General features: G+C 48.9%; 1 protein-coding gene across 6 annotated transcripts in view; it reads left to right on the top strand.

Annotated features, from left to right (window-relative positions):
• ABHD18 (abhydrolase domain containing 18) overlaps positions 1 to 24,093 on the top strand; it is a 1,329,419-nt gene that overhangs the window by 1,022,131 nt on the left and 283,195 nt on the right. The window lies entirely within an intron of this gene.

Genomic DNA, 24,093 nt, shown 5'->3' with positions numbered 1-24,093 from the left:
CAGCCTGGATATGACTGACTTAGTGGCTCAGAAGATGGCCAAAGGATCCGTGTTGAGGAGTGTGAGAATCCAGAGGGTGTCTCCTCTGCTAGTCCCCGGGGATCACTCCCTCTCAGGTGGCCTGGGCACAGCCATCGCCTTTGGATCCAGACCCTGGGGGTGAACCAGTGTGCGAGGATCACCTGGGTGAGGGGTGTTGTGGGAGTGGGACACGTGATGGCGAGACACGGTATCTCCTCTCCTCCCCCCCATAACACCTCTACCCCTTCCCTACGCAAACACTTTCACACAGACAGCCCGCTCTGGGAGAGAACACTCATACTTGAGCATTGTACCTGACATGCCCCACTACTGTGGTCAGGCAAAGTCGGGCAATTGCTGTTAACTCACACCTGACTTCCATTAAGCTTCCCCACATGGATAAAAGGTGGAGCATGAGAGCACACTCTGAGCGAGGCAAATCACACAAAGGAACAGTGTTTTCCAGACGGCAGCTGAACAAGGTGAGAAAGGCGGCAACCCGAGAAGGGAGAGCAAGGAGGGAGTTACCCATGACCTTTCCAGTGAGAAACCGTTACTTTCCAGAAACCTTCAGATTAAAAGGCATAAGGCCAGGAAACCAGGCTAAAGAATCCTGTATTGTGTTTCAGAGATGCCCAGGGCCCTCCTGCATGACTAGCCAAGTCGGGGAGGAGGAGGAGGAGGAGCAGCAGCAGCTGCTGTAGTACCATCCTTGGCTCCAGGATCAAATCAGCGCCAGAGAAATCAACACAGCCGGGAAGTTGGGGAGACTGATGCACGACTGGTCTGTATTGAAGTCAAGGTTGCAAGCGGCAACATTGTATGAAGAGTGCAAGAGTGAAGAATATTAACGCATGTGATGAGACTCGAGTAAAGCTCAATTGCTGATGAATGGTTGAACTTTAATATGAATCAGAGAAGGTACGAGACAAAGTAACAGAGTCGTCCGGCACCGCAGGTGTGGTCAATCGAAGGCCTCTGAGTGATGTACGCAACCAAGAGGTGGCAGAAACATAAACAATATAGTGAAACTTATGGATGAAGTGCATAGAAGTGGTCCTGCTATGGTTTAAGAAAAATCCATTGCACAGTCGAAAGTCTTCGAATTTTGATAACAAAAAGAATGCAAAGAAACTGAGATTATAAGCTCTGAGCCCGTTCGAGGGAGACCCGTGGTCCGAGCCCGATCAAGGGAGACCAATTGTGAACTTGTGTTTAAGGGGGTCCGAGCCCGACTTGGGGAGACCCATGTTTAACAATGAACCCGAGAACCTGTGAAGGTGAAAATCCTGATGAGAAAGGAACTTTGGTATTTGTTTTTATGCCAGGCTATCTGCAATAAGAGACTTTTATTGGGAAACAGACTTTGGCGCTTAAGACCCAGCTACCTATGTTTTGACCCAGCTACCTATGTTCACTTGCATCCTCGTGGCAGAGAAGCCAGAGTGCGTGCGAAGCTAGAGTATGGCACCTTGTCCCATGCTGAAAAAGTGGGGAAGGGAAGCCAACTGCTGAACTATCCTGACATTTTGTTTCTTGAACACTTCTTTTGCATACATCATTGTCCCACACCATTTGTATTTAGAAGTAAGGATTGCCAATAGGTTTATTAGTATAGGCCCTTTTATTTTGACAGAGACTCCACTAGGACTGCGTTATTATAATTTGATGGTCGTAGCTTGCTCCCATCCTTGGATTTAGGGTTAGATAGGCGTTCAATCAACCCAGGGAAGTTCAATAAACACCCTTGAACCATGATCACTTGTGTCTGTCTTCACTGTTTGATACCGTGCCTTCCTTACAGGCGGTACTCATGTTTGAGAACCTCGGGTTTCGCCAAAGATGACCAAGCTAAACTCCTGGTAATGCTTGTTAGGCAGAAATATATGCAGTACCCTTTGGGAACACCACACACAATTAGGACTACAAGTGACAGTACAAATTCACCTTTGGTACAAGCCTGTACTACACAGTAAAGTGGTAACGATGGCTGAGCAGCCAGACTTGTCTCAAGAGTAAAGTGAGCAATATCAATAGTTACGCAAAGGACAGCAATTACTATGGTTCAAACACTGACTCAAGGTTTCTGAGTAAAAGAATATACATTTATTTACACATCAGTTATTAAACATTTCACTTTTATCGAGCTGTTGAAAAATCACGATTCTAATACACTACACTACACCGAATATATTCTGAACAAGTTAGGCTAAAAATGAAGTGTGAGCAAAATGGCACTCCAGCAGTTTAAAAGGGAGGGAAAGACAAAGATAGGCAGAAATTGAGCAGCACCGACAAGTAAGTAAGCAGATTTGAGAAAACGTTTGGGGTTCTTTTGGTAACCAACCCACTTTCCACCATGCGCCTGGTTTAAGCTAGGATTCATGCAAAAGTGTTGCAAATGTGTGTAGCAAAAAGAGGCAAAAAGGAACCCCGACCTCTTAGTAGAAACAAGGCAAAAAATGGCCACACACAATGGAGACTGCGCCACACTTAATCCTTATGTTTATTTGGTTTTAGTTGTATAAGTTATAACACAACATAGTCCAAAGAAAAAGTGCCCATTTGATAACTAGTGTTTCAACAGAGAAAGTGCCTTTTTCAAATCTGGGCGAATAAGGTCTGTACATAAACAATAAACATTAAGTCAACATATTGAGTGAAATGTGAAAAAAAGGCATATTAACCATGGTTAAATTACAGTTTGAATACAGTTCGAAACACAGGCATTGAGAAGGGGTGAAGGGGTGAAGGGGATGGGTGGTTTCGGGGTAAAATGAAAAAAGAGAAAAAAGCCATAGAGAAAACATGAGTAACTAAAAAATAGTAGTAAATACAGGTAAATCAACTATATGTATACCACAGGTATTGGGTTCAAGAGTAATAAGTATTTTTACATTCCGCGCTTACCTATGATCCAAATAAGAGTTCAAGTCTGGTGTATCAAAGAGTCATGGGTTAAATCCCCCTGTAAAGTAAGTGTCAGAGTGGTAAAGGTCATGGGTATGGTGTGTTGCATACTCCATGTTTGTTTACATAATTACCGAGACACAGAATCGATTAGGGGTAAATTTGAAAGGGTTTGGCACGTCTCGGCATGTCCCTGTGCAATGGCACTCGTTATGAAATTGTATTCGCATGCTTGAACAAGAATTTTGTATATAAATATAGTCAAACTGATTGGTCCTTAATATTTGAATATATCATAATAGTATTAACCAAAGAGTGACGGACACGAGCAAAAATGTCATATTTAAACATTTAGTAATATGCACGGCTTGAATGTGCTTCATGTAAATAGACCAATCCCTATTAGGTGTTGTTAAGAAAAAAAAAGAAAAAAAAGTTTTTCCGTACACATTCAGTGATATTGGTATTAAAATATATTGCACGCTTTTGTTTTACACGGGGACGCGGGACTACAAGTTGCATATTAAGCATTCAGTGGGCCATTCAATCGGGTGGTCCGGATTCGTAGGGCTTACCTCAAAAGTACGTCTCATCCCGTCCAAGTGTCGGTAATCCTCTGTGGACGCACAGGTCCTTTGTGCCTCGCGTAACCAGGGTAACAATGAGTCCTTCCTTAGTGTCTCATGCTCCAATGTGCATGAGCGCCATATTTTGGGCTCACTATACATACTTCCTATTACACGACATGCAGGAACCCAAACCGTTCCTGTCATCATGTTTTGTGTTTTATAAGTCATTTTATCAATACATGCGATGGCCCCTAAGTTATGGCTATTTATAATTTACGTATTGGACTGTGATTAATGCAGTCGTTTGTGATTTGTTAAAAACAGAGTGTTTGTAGCAAATTAACAATGGCCATGAATTCAAGGGAAAGAAACGGTGACACACATTTTGCCGTTGCATATTGAAAAAAGTAAACATGCTAAGCTATATTATGACATATTGACACAGGTCAGGGAAATTAAACGTCCCCTTCGCTGTTAAGTATGTTTCCTAGTGGCTTGGACAGCCATGGAGTAGGACGTGCTTCCTGAGCAGCTCCGGAGGATCCGACATATGATCCATGAAAACTACCTTTAAAAACGCGCCACTGGTTCCAGGATTGACCACACATGCATGGGAACGTGTGTTCTGCTCACTGTATAAAGACTGAGAGAATCGTAAGTGGGATTCTGGAGGAATTGCTCGGCGAATGACAGCAGCTGCTCGGTCCATTGTCGCACAAGACGGCCGACAACAAAGTAAACGAAACTGGAGCACCCGAAGCAGCAGAATAGAGACGGCAGCCGCGGGAAAAGAATGATGATGGCGAAGTGGAGACGGAGCGAAACCCCTGTGGCGGTGAGCCTTGTGTCGCGATGGCTTGTGTGCTGACCCGGAAGGCAGGAGCCCGGGGGCAGCGGGGGTGCGAACAGATAGGCCGCACCACGATAGGCACGGGAAGCGCTCGCTCGGCATTGATGAGCAGCAAGCTGCGGTGGAAGGTGCGACTGCTTGAAGATCACTACAACAGCCGATAAGGGTGGAAAAGACGGTCAGGGAGGCACGCGGACGCTGAATCGCAGTAGAGGGGCCCAACGAAGGCCGCAAAATGTCGGCGCGAGGGGCATTGGGCAAGAATAAGACTAAACAACCCACAATGGATATTTTTGCCAAAACACAACCTTCGAAGGGATTGTGTCCTCTGACGTATTCCTCATCTTAGATATCTCCTTCCAGCTCTGCTGGCCTCGGAAATTTTTTTCTCTAGAGGGCGCTGCGCGTCGACGTCCTCCGAGTCGATGTCCCTCGACAGCCGCCGTGTCGACGTCATCCTGCCTATAAAGGCCGCGTGCAGCGTCCGTTGCTCAGTTCCGTTTTTCCGCGCTTACTCAGTGCCTCGGAATACCGTTGCTCAGTTCTTAGTCAGATTTATCCTATTTACCTTGAGTCATTCGATCCGTACTCGATGGCTTCCTCGTCGGAACCGACAACTCCTCGATCCGGCTTCAAGAAATGTCAAGATTGTGGGAAAAAGATGTCGTTGACTGACCCTCACAGAGTTTGTCTGTGGTGTTTGGGAGCTGAACACCATTGTTCGGAATGCGAGGACTGTATGTCCATGACAGCTAAGGCCCTGAAGGAGCGTAGGGGGAAGCTGGCGCGCTCCAGGTCTCGGAGTGGGTCTCATCACTCCTCGAGATCGAAGCACTCGAAGAGGAGACGTCGAAGATCCCCTTCTCCGTCTTCCTCTTCCTCTGTTTTGCCAAAAAGAATCCCTTGCCCCACGAAACATAGTTCCCGGGCTGAATGGGAGGAATTCCGCAAAAATATGATGAGCGTCTTCGAGAAAGCGGCCTCGACCCCCTCGAAGACTGCCGAGAGCGATGCTCTGGTCGAAAGAACCGAAGGACAAAAACGCCGCGAGTCGCAGTACCCGGCGAAGGAAACCTCTCGAGCGTGTCTCGAACCCTCGAGTAGGACTATGACCGCCAAACCTTCCTCGAAGGTGCCGTCGACGAGGGTGACGTCGAGGTCGATGTCTTCGACGCCGTTGTCGAAGGGACCTTCGACACATGGGTCTGTCGACTTGACGCCAGCTTCGGCACCGGCGTCGACGCCAAGAAAAGTCACGGTTACGACACACCCAGTGACTATCCCCAGGTCCTCGACGTCGATGGCTTTGAGATTGTCGAGTAGAATTCCAATTCTGTCGAGGTCTTCGAGGCCTCCGCCTTTGTTTTCGACGCCACGCTCGAAGCCTTCGACGTCGACGACATCGACGTTTTCGAGGCCGATAATGACAAGTTCGGCACCCTCTGCCTTGGAAATGGGATTTACTCCCTTTATGAGTTCGAATTGTCTGAACAGGAAGACACATTTGTGTTGCAGGGACCTGTAACCCCAATTAGAGAGGAATTTTCCTCTGAAGAGCGCAGGTTAAAGGATCTTCATGATTCCTTACATGAGGCAAGTGGGTTAGACACTTCCCCTGAGGTGGAGTTTGCTAAGCCAGACCCGGGGGAGCATGCGGAAACCCCCTAATGAGCCTTAATGGCCAGGATCACAGAGTTCATGGGGTGGTCTGCACCTTCACAATCTTTGAAACAAGATGACCTCACGGATATTCTTGGCAAAGGCCCACAGGAGGATCCTGTGGTGCCTTTTCATGAAGCTCTCCAGATAAAGATCATGACAAACTGGGAAACCCCAGATGTAGTACCAGCAGTAAATAAAAAACTGTCTACAAAGTACAGGGTATCTTCTACAGACCCAGAGTTTTGGTCTAAACACCCATCCCCAGAAAGTCTGGTGGTACAGGCAGCATCCTCTACCGATGTCAAGACGGTTTATCCTACCGTCCCACAGGACAGGGACGATAAAAAATATGATGCTATGGCAAAGAAAGTCTTTTCAGCATGTAGCATGGCGTTAAAATCTGTTAATGCTACTTGCACCCTTGCTAGGTTCAGCCATACACTTTGGGAGTGTGCTTCTACAGCGGCTGACTGCATCCCGGAGGGAGAAGAAAGGGATGCGTTCCTGAATATTATACAGGACGGTAAAGACGCTATGTGTGAATCCCTCCAGACGGGCATTGATTCGGCTGACAGTATCAGCAGAGCAATGGCGGCAAGTACATCAACCAGGAGATTCGCTTGGTTGAGAAAGTCTGGTTTTGCCCCAGATGTGCAAGCCAGGGTCTTGAACATGCCATTCGATGGCTCTTCTTTGTTCGGGAAAAAGGCGGATGACAGTTTAGAGAAACTGCAAACTTCAAAAGCAGCAGCAAAATCCCTAGGAGCTGCAATCCGTCAGACTCCTTTTCGTCCCACAGGAACCTCTGCGAGGGGCGAGTCCTTTCGCTTCTACTCCGCATTCGGAAGAGGTAGAGGACGACCGGCTCAAAGGGGACAAAGAAGAACTACCCGAGGTGGACGGGGGTAGATATTCAAAAGCCGCAGCAACAGCAGGTACCTCTTTACCATCGGCATCTGCATCAGCCGCCCCAAAACCACTCTGAGGACTTCCCTCACAGGACACCTGTAGGAGGCAGGTTGACTCAACATCTGGCGGTATGGCATGCTATCACGTCAGATGCTTGGGCATTGGAAACAGTTGCTCAAGGTTACTGCCTGCCTTTCCTACGTATACCTCAGTCATCCACCGGGGATCAGCTCTCAGAAAGCTCCAGATCCGCTCCTCTTGCAGGAAATTTGGGACCTGCTAGAGAAAGGTGCCATAGAACCGGTACCTGTAGTGGAGAGGAACAAGGGCTGGTACTCCCCTTACTTTCTCATTCCAAAGAAAGACGGAGGACTGAGACCCATCTTGGACTTGGGAGAATTGAACAAATTCCTCAGAAAAGACAAATTCAAGATGGTCACTCTTTCTCAGATCCTCCAGGCCCTTCAGTTCCAGGACTGGTTGGTATCTCTGGACCTTCAGGACGCTTATTTCCATGTGCCTATCCATCTCAAACACAGGAAATACCTGAGGTTCGCAATTGGAAACTCTCACTATCAATTTCGAGTGCTGCCATTTGGGCTGACCTCCGCCCCGAGGGTCTTCACCAAGTTAATGTCGGTAGTGGCTGCAAGTCTAAGGAGGGAAGGGATTCACGTCTACCCCTACCTGGACGATTGGTTGATCAGGGCTGTTTCTCCGGAACAAGCTCAGATCCAGCTAAATCACGTGTGCCACTTCCTTCACAGACTGGGCTTCTCCCTCAATTTAAAGAAGTCACAAATGATACCATCGCAGAGACTCCAGTTCATAGGAGCGATCCTGGATACTTCCCTGGGAAAAGCCTCGCCACCAGAGGTGAGGGCTCAAGATATTCTACAGATGGTTACCAAGTTCCAACATGCCCAACGTCTCCCAGCCTTCGACTTTTTGAGGTTGCTAGGCCTCATGGCATCCTGCATTTTCCTAGTGCCAGAGGCTCACCTGAGAATGAGATCCCTCCAGTGGGCACTGAGGACTCAGTGGTCACAATTCTCAGGGAGAATGACAGATCTTCTTCAGGTTCCCGGCAGGGTGGCTCGAGACCTTCAGTGGTGGGCCTGTCAGGAGAACATTCTGAAAGGAGAACGGTTTTGGCAACCCTGGCCGGAGATAACAGTAGTCACGGATGCCTCACTCACGGGGTGGGGAGCCCACACCAACGACTTGACCATCAGCGGTCGTTGGTCTCCATCGGAGTCCAGACTACATATCAACCTGTTAGAGCTGAGAGCCATCAAACTTGCGCTGAAGGCGTTCCTGCCAGCTGTACAAGGGAAGAACGTCCTGATAATGACGGACAACACGGTGGCCATGCATTACCTCAACAAAAGAGGAGGCGTAGGATCACTACCCCTGTGCAGAGAGGCGATGCAGCTCTGGTTTTGGGCAATCCAAGAAGGAATCTCTCTATCGGCAGTTCACCTAGCCGGAGAGAAGAACTTGACAGCGGACGCTCTGAGCAGGCAGAACACAGTCTCCCACGAGTGGGAGCTAGCTCAGGAAGTCCTTCAAGAGATCTTCGCCCTTTGGGGAACCCCTCAGGTAGATCTGTTCGCCACCAGCCTAAACAGGAAATGCGACCTGTTCTGCTCAAGGGAATTTCCCCCGAGAGGAGCTCTGGGAGACGCGTTCATAGTGGACTGGGAGTTTCCGCTTCTGTACGCGTTCCCACCGGTCCCTGTCATTCCTCAAATGATCAGGAGGTTGAGAAGATTCCGGAGAACCATGATCCTAATTGCCCCGGATTGGGCCAGGAAAACGTGGTACCCGGACCTTCTAGACTTGTCCATCTGCCCTCCATTTCGACTTCCTCTCAGAGAGAACCTACTCTCACAGAAGGGAGGTCAGGTTCTCCATCCAGACACAAAAACCCTCAACCTTCACGCTTGGCTTCTGAAAGGCTGAGGTACAAGGTTTGGGACCTCCCTGATGATGTTATGGAGGTGTTGCTTTCGGCAAGGAGGCCAGCAACAAAGTCTTTATACCGCTGCGGTTGGAACAGATTTTGCAGCTGGTGTAGAGAACAGAATATCGACCCTTTTTCATGTGGTACACCAATGGTTTTGTCCTTCCTACTACATTTGGCAAATTCAGGCCTTCAAGTTTGCACCATTAAGAGCTATCTCGCAGCGCTATCCATCTTTAAGCGTACTGCGGAAGAACCATCCTATTTCAAATTACCCTTGGTAATACAGTTTCTAAAGGGGTTAACCAATGTTTATCCCCCAAGACCATTCCAAATTCCCCTATGGGATTTAAACTTAGTACTAACTTTCCTGATGGGTACACCTTTCGAACGTCTCCATTCTTGTTAGTTAAGATTCCTTACCCTTAAAACTGTTTTATTAATAGCACTTACATCTGCTAGAAGGGTGAGCGAATTACAAGCTCTTTCTTGTAAACCCCCTCACACAATATTTCACAAAGACAAAGTTGTCCTGCAAGTGAAGCCTAATTTCCTCCCAAAGGTGGTTTCTGAATTCCATATCACTCAGAAGATTACCCTACCATCTTTCTATCCTCCTCCTCACCCGGGGAAAGAGGAAGAGAGGTTACACAGGCTAGACCCTAGGAGGGCTTTAAGTTTTTACATCAGTAGACTAGCCAGGATAAGACAGGCAGACCAGCTGTTTGTAGGTTACGCAGGTCACAAGCTGGGGTTACCAATAACTAAGCAGACCATTTCCAGATGGATCATTCTAGCCATTCTGGAATGTTATAAACTGGCAGGGAAAGAGCCCCCTCAAAACCTTAGGGCTCATTCGACCAGAGGTATTGCAGCTTCATCGGCCCTCAAAAGAGGCGTGCCGGTTAAAGACATATGTGCGGCCGCTACATGGTCGTCTGTCCATACCTTTACACGTTTTTACAATTTGGATTCCTCCTCCAGTCAAGAGACTAGGTTTGGAAGGGCTGTGCTGCATTCTATTCATCAATAGAAGACAGCGTGAAGTCAGTACTCCCTCCTCCGATAATAGAATACTGCTATGGGAGACTATCTAAGATGAGGAATACGTCGGAGGACACAATCCCTTCGAAGAACAAGTTACTTCTTACCTTGTAACGTTCTTTCGACGGGATGTTCCTCCGACGTATTCCTCATCGACCCTCCCATCCATCCCCGCAGTTCTACTTCCCTTGTTGTTGCAGCTTACGCTCCTTCAGGGTGATTAGTTAGTGCAGAAAGTATTATTGTGGGCTACAAAACGGAACTGAGCAACGGACGCTGCGCGCGGCCTTTATACGGCGGCTGTCGAGGGACATCGACTCGGAGGACGTCGACGCGCAGCGCCCTCTAGAGAAAAATTTTTCCGATGGCAGCAGAGCTGGAAGGAGATATCTAAGATGAGGAATACGTCGGAGGAACATCCCGTCGAAAGAACGTTACAAGGTAAGAAGTAACTTGTTCTTCTCCTGCGGCCATCGCACCTAAAAGCCCGATGATACCAGCGGAGGGCACCACAGCGACTGATGATCATCCGATTTTAGAGGCCATCACGGAGCTGAAAGACTCTTAGGGGTGGTGGGGGGTTGCGATGTTGGACCTGCAGACTTCCCTGGAAGCTAAAATTGAAGCAGTGGGCAAGTCTCCCTGCTGAGGCAAGATGTCACGGGGCTGGCGGAACGAACAAGCAGCCTGGAAGATGCGGTGAAAACTAACACGGACACCAGCACTAACAATGCAAAGGAGATCCATGTCCTTAAACAACAGGTGGCTAACTTGGAGTCTTGAGCAGAAGAAGCAGAAGGGAGAGCGAGGAGAAACAATATTTGCGTGGTGGGCTTGCCGGACGGTGAGGAGGGCCAGGACCCACAGACTACGTCGAGAACCTACTCCTACAAGGAATTGGGGCTGGCAAACTCTTGCAGGGATTTGCAGTGGAGCGTGCACTTAGAGCCCTTATGAGGAAGCCGAGACCAGGGGCCCCTCCACGGGCGATAATCGTCAAAATATTGAACTACAAAGACCGCAAGAAAATACTGGAGTACTTCCGAAAAGGTGGAACAATCGTAAGGGCCTCGAGCACCATCACGGCGTATCCGGACTATACTATGTTGGTCCAGAGGCAACGGTACAGCTATGTGACCATCAAAAGGAGGCTGCGTGCAGCTGGGATAAAATATATGCTTCTGTACCCTGCGAAATTGAAGGTGGTGCACAAGAGCAAAATGTATTTTTTTGACACTCTGGAGGAAGCAACGACGTGGCTGGATCTGCAGGGCTGCCCGGAACAAGACACGGAAGAGACCCAAGATGGACGCGATAAGTGACTGGGATACGGTATGCATACTGTTAAGGCGTCGAGTGAGCATCCCAGGGGTGGCTAGACGAAGGCTAAGAACAATGGGTGCAGCTGTAGGAGGGTGATATTTTGATAAAATACCGCTGATTGTAATGGACTTGAAGGACTGGAATATAGTGGCGTGTGCATATATTCAAATTGTTTAGCAATGTGTAGTCAATCCGATGTGCCATAGGAGCGGCAGGGCATAAGCACCCTACTCCCCGAATTATAGTTGTAATAGTAGTAGTTTGGCCACTAGGGCGGCCTCACCCTGCGGAGCTTCGAGTACAGGCGAGAGCCAGAAAGAGCTAGATGCGGGGGAGCCTGAGATCCAGGGATGGAGCTGGGCAACAGTTGGGGGGGGGGGGGTGATGTTGGGTAAGGGACGGGAGGCGGGAGGGAGGGGGAACGGGAAGTTTGCTGTGTTTTTGGTTAAAGGGAATTTAGAATGGGATGCGAGCCTATACAGATTGGATTGGAATTCAAAGTCAAACTGCACCTGTGGGAGAGGGAACGGTACTGTAACAGGCCATGGGGGACCTTAAGATACTTACATGGAACGTGCGGGGGCTCAATAGCTACTTAAAAAGGAACAAAGTTATGTTGTACCTGCGCAGGCAGAAAATAGATATTGCATTGCTGCAGGAAATCCACCTTACACGAGAGAGGATGGACACAATCGCAGGGAAGTGGAAAGGGGTGCTGGTGGGCTCATCGTACTCTGCCTATGCAAGAGGAGTGCTTATATGGGTGGCGCCACATGTCCCTTTTCTGCGATTGCAAGTGGTGGTTGAGACAGATGGGAGGATGGTTATGCTGAGGGGACTGGTGGAGAACAGGGAGATAAGCATTGTTAACACGTATGCCCCGAACCAGAACACAGCGGCGTACATTAGGACATTGAGTGCGAACCTGAGTGTATGCGTAGGAAGCGCAGTGATCTGGGGAGGGGACTTCAACTGCGTATTGAACCCGAGGGTGGACAGATCGGATGGGAAGATGGATAGACCGGCCCCTGCAGCTAGGGCGTTACAGACATTGCTGGATGACTTTGGGTTGGAAGATGCATGGAGAGTGTGGCACCCCCAGGAAAGGCAATATTCACATTATTCTGCCCCACAGCAGTTATCAAAGAGGCTGGATTATGTCTTCGCATCACCTGAAATGATAGCAGAGATTGCACATATAGAGTATAAGGCCAGGGTCCTCTCGGACCACTCGTCCCTGATTCTCGCATGGCAATACAGCCGCCCGAGAGCGAGGATCCCGGCATGGCGCCTACGAGCGGAGGCGTTGCAGGACCCCTTTTTTATAGAGGACTTGAGGGAGGAGATCGTAAATTATTTTGAAACAAATTCTGGGAGCGTGGACTTTGTGGGAACACTATGGGAGGCCTTCAAAGTTGTCATGAGGGGAGTGGCCATAGCGAAATCCAAGGGCCTACAAGGTGGGGTTTTGGCTGAACTGCAGGAGACGGAAGAAGAATAAAATTAGAAGAGGCCTTAAAGGGCGGAGACGATACAGCAGAGAAGCTAGAATTGATACTTAGGCTACAGCAAAAATGTGCGGTATATTGGGAGAGATTGTGTAACCTTAATTATAAAAAATACATAGAGAGACAGCATGCGGCAGGTGATAAACCGGGGAGACTTTTGGCGTGATTATATAAGAGTGAGACCCCCAGAGTCAAAATCAGAACTATAGAGAGAGAAGACGATAGCGTAGTGGACAACCAGGAGGGAGTTAATCAAGCTTTTGTGGATTATTATAAAGTATTATACGGAGATGATGGGGAAAGTAGCCGCGCTACGATGGAAGAAACGCTTGAGGATATGGGGTTGCCCAAGATAAGCGAGGAGAGAGAGGAACTAGACACCCCGATCACCTTGGAAGAATTGGGGGAGGTGGTGAGGCAGCTGCCTACTAGTAAAACCCCAGGGACAGATGGGCTCCCAAGTGAATTTTACAAAGTATACATAGAAGAGGTCCTCCGCCCACTGCTAGAGATGATAAATGAAGCGTTCGAGACGGGACGCTTACCGGAGTCACTGAGAGAGGCTATCATAATACCTCTCCCCAAACCTAATAAACGTGGGCACAGCTGTGGTTCCTATAGACCCTTGCCAATGCTGAATCAAGACGGCAAGATATTAACTGCTGTTTTAGCAAATAGACTGAAGAGGGTTATTAGCAAATGAATACTTCCGGATCAAACGGGCTACGTCCCCTATAGAAACATTACCAATAATCATAGGCGACTCTAGAGAATCATTGAGTTTGGCAGAGAAAGTGATGAGGAAATGGCAATTGTGTCCTTGGATACGATCAAGGCCTTCAACTCTGTTAATTGGCCATGGCTGCTGGCGGCCCTGAAGCTCTACGGGTTAGGGCCTGGATATGTAAGGTGGGCGAAAATGTTATATAGCGAACCGCTGGCTAGAGTTAAGACAGGATCTGTGATATCGGAGAGGTAGCAGCTCAGCAGGGGTACTAGACAAGGATGCCCGTGGTCTCCAATGTTCTACATACTGGCCCTGGAACCTCTAGCAATATATCTGAGGCAGCAATATGACACCATAGGCATCGAGGTGAAAGGGGAGCAGCATTTGATCTCCCTATATGCAGATGACATGCTGCTGTACGTGCGATTCCCAGAAGAAAACCTCCAGTACATTTTTGAAGTGCTCGGGAGATGCGCTGTGCTGTCTGGCATAGCGGTGAACCCCCAGAAGTCTAGCTTGTTCCCATTAGGGGGGTACATGGGGATTCCAGCGGAGCGGTTACCTGTATTGCAGGTGCTGTGGGCGGTTAGCACATTTCGGTACCTGGGGATAGACTTATATCACACCGTGGAGGAAGAGCATAGGTGCAATACAGAAGTAGCCATCAAAAAAATCGAGAAGTGCATGCAGTTTTGGGCAAAGCTGCCCTTGGCGATGATGGGGCGGGGAGCAATGCTAAAGATGGTGGTCCTGCCGAGGCTCCTACACTACTTCGGGAACATACCAAACCTGATTCCTCAGAAGTTCTTCACCAAATTGAATAGCATGCGTAGGGGCTTTTTGTGGCATGGCACGCGAAACAGAGTGGCGTTATGGAAGCTTCAGAACTTCCATGACAAAGGAGGAATAAAGCTGCCCAACTATGAGGCGTACTATGTGGCAAGCCAGTTGCAGTAGGTTGCCAAATGGCTCTCTGACGAAGAGACCTCTGAACTTAGGTTGTTTGGGCGTGATTGTGCACCTCTTTATTTGAAAGATGATTTCCAGGGCGGAAATGGTGGGGCGCCCTAAAATGATGCTACTTGGATGGAAGGTGTGGCGCAGGGCATGTCAAATGATGGAGGATCCGTCCCCATGCTCACCGCAGATACCATTGGTTGTATTGACGGGGGCAGACGCTCAGCTACGAATGACACTCGGGAACCACTGGGAACCGGCTGGGGTGGCAACAATGGGTGATATTTGGCAGGAGGGCTCTAATATTACTTTTGAGGGGCTGCGGGAAGAAACTGGGTTGAACGAGGGCCAGTACATTACGTATCATAGAGTGGTACAGAGGATTAAGAGAACATGGCCTGAAACTGTGTTGGAGGAAGAATTAGACGCCACCATAGACGTGATTTATGACATAGCTGAGGGGGGTCACGAGATTTCCAGACTGTATGAAATGTTGATGTCTAAAGTGGTGAAGGAGGTCACGCAGTTGAGACACGACTGGGAAATGGAGGTCGGGGCCCCAATGGGAGACGGGATGTGGGAACGGGCACAGGGGTATCATAAGAAGGTGTCTAGAAACGCGAGGCTGAAAAAGATTCAGCTGTACATAACACACAGGGCCTATATGACGCCTTGGAGGATATTGAGGTTTGTAAATGCGGGGCGGCAGGCATGCCCCAAGTGTGATGAGAACGCGGGCATGGTGCATATGTTCTGGTCATGCCCGATCATAGAGCGATTCTGGAGGGGAGTGAAAGAGAAACTGGAAGAAAAAGGGGTCAAGATAGTAGTGGATACAGTGTGGGCCTGTCTGCTTGGGGGGGGTTCCCCAGACCACAGAAGCTCAGGCATGTAAGTAAGCTGAGGGATCTGGCTTATGTGCTCGCAAAAAGGATTGCCATGGGATGGAAGTCATGCCATGTGCCAAAGATAGAGGTGTGGTGGAAAGTTTTGCAAAAATCGGCGGAAGCCGAAACCATGGCATGGCAAGAAGCGAGTAGCACAGGGGGTGGGGGAGGAGGAGAATGAGTCCCTGATGGCCTGGAAATCACCGATAGCTGAACTGTTTGGGTCAATAGCTGACCCGGCAGAGCCTGTAGAGGAGGGGACCGAACCACAGGATGCGGAAACTGAAGGTTTAATGCAATAGACTCGTAAAGGGGGGTGAGTTAGAGCAAGTAGTGGTTAGAAGTTAAGAAAGTGTAATGAAACTGTTGGAACATGCACTGTTTGTTTGGTTTGTATTGTTTGTTTGTTTGTAAAATTCAATAAAATCTTTAAAAAAAAAAAAATATATGTTTCCTAACTCAAAAACCTGGCAGGCAGCCAACACTCAACAGATATGGCTCCATCTCATCTCCTTTGTGAATTATTGAGCTTCGGACGTGCTACATTGTGGGTTATAACCTGATTGTGAAGATATGCACACATTTCATGGTCTAACAATTTAAACCAATGTATATATATATCATACTTATAAATGATCCCTGTTCGTTTGCATTAGAATATCCAAAGAGATTTTTGCCCCTTTGAGAAATATCTTGTCAGGTGGTTGTCATAACAGTTTTGTGACGGAGTTAGACACTGCAAAAAGTCTGAAAATAGTATAAATGCATACGCTTCTCCTCCTCCTTGAAGGAAACCAGTGATTCTTGCCCCAGCATTTGATTATACATTATACAATATCAGTTTACAGAAAATGTATAATTTCATCGTCCTTATTTAGCCCAAACTCAGTTGCGTGAAATTTGCAAATCAGGCGCGCCTCAGCCTGACGTAATAATACTTCTCGGTTTCCCCCTCTGTCACCAGTCGTTAATTTTTTTTAGTCCAATGAATTTTAAAAATGTTCTTTTCTTTCAATTGATGATTTGTTTGCCAGTGATGAGCTAGTGGTAAAAGTACATCTTTATTTCCCATGCCAGCAAAGTGTTCACGGATTCTGGTTCTAAGTTCTCTAATAGGGCTCCCAATGTAGATACGATTGAATATACTGTATAATTGCTTCTGCAGTTGATGGTGTCATTGATCGTATGAGCTGTTCCTTGTGAGTCAGTGAAAATATGTGTGTTAGGGTGTGCATGTTTGCACAGACCACATGTTCCACATTTCCTGAATCCTTTTGGTAATGTTGGCAACCAAGATTCCGGGCCCCTTGGTTTGAACTTAGGGAGTAGAGACGGGTTAAGTGATGTTTTGAGAGTTCTGGCTTTTTTAAAATTAATTTCGGTCCTTCATCAATGTACTTGGTCAGATGATGGTCAAGTTGTAAAAGGTGCCAATTTTTGTAAAAGGTCTTTTTGATTTCATAGTGATTGTGACTGTAAGTGGTGATATATCTTACTTGGTCTTGATGCTGCATTTGTATGGACTGTTTTGGGATGAGGGTTTCATCCCTGCTAATTTTCTTTGTCTTGTTATATGCTTGTTGGATACATTTGTTATTGTAACCCCTTTGTTTAAATCTCTGTTGAAGCAGCTTGCATTCTTGGTCAAAGTCAGTATTATCTGCACAATTTCTCCTGGCTCTCACAAACTCTCCTTTAGGTATATTGTTTATTACTGATTTTAAAAAACAGCTCGTCGCGAACAGTGTTGAATTTGCTTCTGTGGGCTTACAATATGTTTTGGTCATCAGCTCGTCACCTTTAACGGAAATTGTGAGATCTAGGAAATCAATACTTGTATCACTTTGTGTTCCTGTCAAAAAAATTTCTAGGTCATTGGTGTTCAGGTGATCTTGAAAATCTGACAAATCTTGATCATTGCCATTCCAGATTAGCAAGATATCATTGTGGTCCCGCGTGCGCGCAGGAAACAAAAGCGTGCAATGTATTTTGATACCAATATCACTGAACGTGTACGAAAACACTTTCTTTTTTTTTTCCTTTTTTTTCTTAACAACACCTAATATTTACATGAAGCACATCCAAGCCGTGCATATTACTAAATGTTTAAATACGACATTTTTGCTTGTGTCCCTAACTCTTTGGTTAATACTATTATGATATATTCAAATATTAAGGACCAATCAGTTCGACTATATTTATATACAAAATTCTTGTTTAAGCATGTGAAAACAATTTCATAATGAGTGCCATTGCACACGGACATGCCGGGACGTGCCAAACCCTTGTAAACTTACCCCTAATCGATTATATGTCTCAGTAATTATGTAAACAAACATGGAGTATGCAGCACACCATACCCATGACCTTTACCACTCTGACACTTACTTTACAGGGGGATTTAACCCATGACTCTTTGATTCACCAGACTTGAACCCTTATTTGGATCATAGGTAAGCGCGGAATGTAAAAATACTTATTACTCTTGAACCCAATACCTGTGGTATACATATAGTTGATATAGCTGTATTTACTACTATTTTTGAGTTACTCATGTTTTCTCTATGGCTTTATTCTCTTTTTTCATTTTACCCCGAAACCACCCATCCACTTCACCCCTCCTCAATGTCTGTGTTTCGAAGTGTATTCAAACTGTAATTTAACCATAGTTAATATGCCTTTTTTTCACATTTCACTCATTATGTTGACTTAATGTTTATTGTTTATGTACAGACCTTATTCGCCCAGATTTGTAAAAGGCACTTTCTGTGTTGAAACACGGGTTATCAAATGGGCACTTTTTCTTTGGACTATGTTGTGTTATAACTTACATACAACTAAAACCAAATAAACCTAAGGATTAAGTGTGGCACAGTCTCTATTGTGTGTGGCCATTTTTTGCCAAGTAAGTAAGCAGGGCAATCTAGAAAAAGGAACTACAGTGAGGCAAATGGGCCTGGCTCAAAGTCAATGGACCAAAGTCTTTGCAGAAGATCACACAGTTCAAGGTAGTTTGCGGATAAGTCTTTGCCAAGAGTTCAGAACGAAGTTGGTCGGACAAAAAGTTACTTTAAAGAATGAAGAAGGACAAGCCCTCGGATTGGCGAAAGATTTCACACACTTTCACCGCGGCTGTACGAAACGAACAACCGGGTTAGCACAGTACCGTTAGAGCAGAAGAATGCTGTAGCTGCGGTAGACGTTCCTGGCAGGTCCTGCAGGCTCAAGGTTCCTGAAAAGACTGTCGGATTGACAAGAAGGAAGACTGGAGGGTCCTGCACTGCCTAGGGAAGAAACCAGCAGCGGAACAAAGCGACAAATAAAAAGTGCACTCTTTAAAGCGCAAGCACGGTCCGTTCCACATGACTATCCGGTTCACTGTAGCTCTGTATAACAAATTCGACCAGAGGGAGGAGGCCTGGCAAGCAGTTTGACGAACTAGTTGTTCCCACCAGCTCAAGGGGAGAAGATTCCTTGCAGATCTTCCCTGTCGTCGAAGTTTGAAGATTTGGACCCGCAGCAGGGCTTCACCGGGAGGTTCAGTCGTGGTAGAGGTCCATTCTTGTCAGCTTCTCTTCGGTTCTCTCGATCCAGTGGCGACTCTGCCTTTCCAGCCCCAGAGACCTGCTTTTTATGCAGTTTTCCCCCATTCACCCAGCTTGGCTGTCAATCACACAGCATGGTGGCTGTCTCGCCGGACAGTCACCACAGCCACTCATACCAGAGTGTGACATGGGTCTCCAAGGAGACCCTGTGCAGTGAGTCTCAAACCCCTCCCTCACACCCTTTCCCCCTCAGACATTGAGGCGCCTAAGGAGGGCTTCTGTGCAGAAGCCCGCAAAAGGTCGGCAAACAAAGGAACCAAACCTGGTTTGGCGTGCAGTGTAAAACACGAGAAAGACTTACAAAAAGAAATGGCGAATAAACCCAGCCGGAAACGAATAAAAACGTATATGGTCCAGCGGGTTTAAGTTCGAGGCTACCAAGATAGCCTAAAACAATACCAAGACTATTTAAAATATCCGCAGTAGGAAAAGTTACCACTCCCACCAGGCAAGTCTTAATGAAAAGGGAACAAAACAATGTTCCATGAGAGACGGACAAAAAGGGATAAGTATTAACCCTCTCCAGAACTCTATGTAAAATAGTTTGTTCTGGGTCTGTGAGTTTAAAAAGACTAATAAAGTCAATGGCAACTTTACATGTTCTGGGAGACAGTAGTCGGCCCCACAAAATGGAGTCGAAGTTGGGAAGTCTGAAAAAGACAACCCTGTGTTACTGCACTGAAGGTGCAGTGTAACACACAGTAAAAAGATGATGCCTATGGAGTAGGGGAAGCTCCACAGTCCATGAACACATAAAAATGTTACACACACACACACACACACACACACACACACACACACACACACACACACACACACACACAGCAAAACAGATGTAAGAGTGGGGGAAAAAAGGCTCACACTCTTATCAGGTGAAAAAATAAATCCTACAAAGCTGCTGAGGGACTCTGTAGGTAAGGGAAATTAGCCATTCTGGAGAATTCTCCCTAACAATGCTGTTTGATGGCAAAAAATGTGTTTGGGGCTAAAGCCAACAAATCGCTCCAGGAATTCCAGTTCTCCAAATCTCTAGGACTTAAGTTTCAGCAACGCAGCCCACTGCCCCCACAGACAGGGGTAGGAGTTTTCACCTCCAATGCCTACAGGGACTGAGGACAAGTTACCTCTGGCAAACAAATGCGTCGTTTTCTAGGGGTTGAGGCAGAGTTGCTAAGCGTCTCAGCTTCTGATGTGCCCTTCTCAGCTCCCAGTGAAAAGTCCCTGTACAATAGGCTTTCTCCACTGTTCCCCTGTGGGAGTCAGCACTTCCTAGTTAGGTGAGGAATGGAATCGTACCATGTCCGACACCTGGGCCTCCTAGGTCGTTCACCAGGGATACTGTCTCTTTTTTTGCTCATTACTGTCCAAACCATTCCCTGCCAATCAGAACTGAATTACGGACACCCCAACCCCCGTTGGAGGAAGTCCATCATCTTCTAGCAAAGGGTTTGATAGATCCGGTGCCCCTCGCAGAACAAGGCCCACGTTGGTACTCAACCTATTTTCTGGTGCTGAGGAAAGCTGTGGCTTATGTCCCATACTGGATCTGTGGCATCTGAACCTATACTTCTCCAGCATGGGGTCTGGCATGGATTCACATGCTCATGAATATTCCAATCACTGGTCTCTGGGTCATATTGCCCCCAGCCAATGACTGCCTTCTCCCTAAACCACGCCTCTGGCAGCCATCCTCAGATTTTTACTGCACGTTCAAGTGTTGGGAGTCCTCGTGCTGTAGCTCTCGAGCTTTTGCTGCGTTTTCGCTCTTTTTCAGGAGATTATCCTAATTTTTCGGTTAAATAGAGCCTCAAGCTCCACCGTTTCTACATCCGATCAATGGGGATCTGTTTCGAAGTTTTCTACGCCCCTCAAGGGTGAAGATTTCATCGAGTTACGCTTTTGGAGGATTCCAGAAGTTCCGAGACCTACCCCGGACATGGCCGAGGAGAAAGGAAGCTCGACGCCCGGGAAGCTGTTCAGGACCTGCCCTGGATGCCAGCTTCAGAATGTTTTCAAGGAGGACGAGCATTCGTTATGCCTCTACTGTCTCCATGAGGACAAGACGCACACGGAGAAGTGTGCGTTTTGTGGGAACATGTCGGAGCGGACCATGAAGGATCGCCACCTCCGTCTCGCCAACTGGCTGGAAGGGAAGAGCCCATCAGGCGAGAAGAAGAAAAAGAAGTCTGAGCGGTCTTCTAAGTCCTGTGAGGGCGCCCCGGCGGCAGGGGCCCAACAAAAGGCTAAGCACCGCGAGTCCGCGGGCACCGGGAGCGCCGAACGGTTGGGCTCCTTGGCTGCCAGGCAGGGCGCATCCTCCCCGGTGCCATCAACCACGAGCCAACGCTCTGGCTCGGGTAAGAGGAAGTCCGAGAACCCAGCGAAGCTTCTGGAGAGGCCCCGGTCGATCTCGAAGATTCCGGCAGAGGGGGAGCGAGGCTCGGACCCTCCCCCCAAGGGGAAGGTCCCAGGCGTACAGAAGGTGACGATGGCCTTAATTCACCCTGCTAAGACCTCGATTGAGGATGTCGCCGCGGCCCTGGCTCAGCCTGTGGAGGCTACACCAGTGGAGGTGACCTCAGGACCCAGAGTCTCCCTGCCACCGCAGAGGGAGTCGTCTTTCAGGCCCATTGAGAAGACCCCCACAAAGTCCCCGTTGGAAAAGGTGGGGGAGGGGCTGGTGGCCATCGTGGATACGGACACGACCTCTGAAGAAGAGCTCATCGAAGTCGTGGAAAAGGCCCAGCCCATCGGGAGGGATCCCGACGAGGGCGACGACGAGAGCGGCGGTGTCACTGACGAGGCGCCTCAAGAGCCCTCGCGCCCGTAGTTTCCGGCGCCGCAGGACACTTCAGCGGCCATTTTGTCAGCGATTCAGTCCTTATGCTCGGAGATAAGGACAAGGTTGCCCCTCCCCCCGACGGAGGTACCTGAGCCAGACCGGACGGGGGAACCGGAGCCAGGACCTTTGGAAAGTCCACCGCATAAGAGGAGGACGAAGCATCCTACGCCACCTCTCCCACCTCTGCGGCCTGCTCTGCCTTCCCCCCGGTCTACTACCCACGGGGATGATACAGGCATGGACACTGCTACGACAGGGACAGATGACGACGGAGGCGACGACGGGGCGTGTCCCACGTCGCCCCCTGCTCGGGCGTCTCCGCCCGACGAGATAAGATCCTTTCATGCCATGATTTCCAGGGCATCCGAGCTCTTCCAGCTCTGCCCAGAAGAGAAGAAGGAAGGGTTCCTTTACCAACGGCGCAAGGCTAAAAGGAAGACGGTTCTCGCCGTACCACTTCTTGATGACATCTGGGATGAGGGCCTCGCCCTCCTCAAGAACCCTGCCACGGCGCCGGCAAAGAAGGACCGGTACGAGAAGAAGTACCGGGTCCCCGACGCTGCCCCCTTGTGCCTTCGGGCGCAACCTACCCCGGATTCGGTCGTCTCAGCGGCGGCAAAGAACAAAGCTGGGGGGGCATCGGCCTCGACATCAACTTCCCTGCCGGACGCGAGGGCAGGAAGCTGGACACGATGGGACGACGGATCATCTCATCCGCAGTGACGACTATCAAGGCGGCCAACGCCCTGGCTATCGTAGCCCGCTACGACAGGGAGTTGTGGTTCAAAATCGCCCCTCTGTTGGACTTCCTTCCGGACGCCAAAAGGGCTGAGGCCCTTGAAATCCTAGAGGAAGGTGAGATTGCTTCGGACCACGCCATCACGGTGGCAACGGACATCGCCGACACCGGTTTCTGTCAGTTGGGCAACAGCGTTTGCTTGAGACGACGAGGATGGCTCAAGGCCACGAATTTCCGCCAGGACGTACAGACCAAGGTTTTGGACATGCCCTTCGACGGGAACAACCTGTTTGGGAAGTCGGTTGATGAGTCCTTTCAGGCCATCAAGACAGACACAGAGACTGCCCGGGCACTGGGAGTGCTCCAACAATGACGGCCGTCCTTTCGGAGCTCCGGAGGCAGACAAGGTGCCTCCAAGGGATCCGGCAGTGGCTCCTCCACATACCGCCAAGCGGCAAGATCTTCGTCCCAGGAAGCCTACAGGGGACGCAGCAAGTCAGGTGGTGCCCGTCGTCGACAGGGAGGTCAAGGAGGCAAGGCGGCCTTCAAACAAGATCGAACCGACCATGGGGTCGGGCCCCCGCCGAAGCACCCCGGTGGGAGGCCGGCTGGCGAGGTTCGTCAGCGTGTGGGAGTCCATCTCCACTGACCGTTGGGTGCTGGACGCCCTGGCCCAAGGGCACGCCCTCGAGTTTCAGAAGAAGTGCCCTTGCGTTCCACCCGTGGCCAGGAAGGAAAATCACGTCCCTCAACTACTGTTGGAAGTAAGGGCGATGCTCAAGAAGGGTGCCATCGAGCTCATCCCAAAGAGGCTTCGGGGCTCCGGAGTTTACTCAAGGTACTTCCTCGTAAAAAAGAAGACAGGAGGATGGCGCCCCATCCTGGACCTGCGACGACTGAACAAGTACATCAAGGCACAGAAGTTCCGTATGGTCACCCTCCAGCACGTGCTGGGACAGCTGGAGGAGGGCGATTTCCTGTCGTCGTTGGACTTGGAGGATGCCTACTTCCACATCCCCATTCTAAAAAGACACCGAAAGTTCCTCAGGTTCGTGGTCCAAGGGCGGCACTACCAGTTCAAGGCCCTCCCGTTCGGATTGAAGTCGGCACCCAGGGTTTTTCACCAAGTGCCTCGCACCGGTGGCGGCGCGGCTGCACCTACAGGGGATCCACGTCTACCCCTACCTGGACAACTGGCTCATCCGGGCAAGGACAAGGGAGCTCGCCGTGGAGCACACTGCGAAGACCGTCCAGCTGCTTACGGACCTGGGATTCTCCATCAACTTTCCAAAATCCCACCTGGTTCCGTCGCAAGTCGCCCTGTTTCTGGGAGCCAAGCTCGACACAGTGGCGCCGCTGGCCTCGCCGTCGGAGGAAAGGACCAGGACCATTCTGGGCAAGGTGCAGCGTCTGCTGGCCACGGACATGGCCAGGGTAAGATCTATCAAGTCCCTCCTCGGGATGATGTCCTCCTGCATTTATCTGGTGCGCCTTTGCAGGCTTCGGACGCGCCCCTTACAAGAGTTCCTCGACGCCCGCTGGTTTCAGTCGACGGGCAGCTTCGAGGACAGGAT

This window comes from Ambystoma mexicanum, chromosome 6q (genome assembly GCF_040938575.1).
Source record: "Ambystoma mexicanum isolate Mex_15411 chromosome 6q, UKY_AmexF1_1, whole genome shotgun sequence".
In the NCBI taxonomy this organism is placed as follows: domain Eukaryota; kingdom Metazoa; phylum Chordata; class Amphibia; order Caudata; family Ambystomatidae; genus Ambystoma; species Ambystoma mexicanum.
Note: the sequence above shows the minus strand (reverse complement) of the source record. Positions and strands in the feature narration are given on the sequence as shown.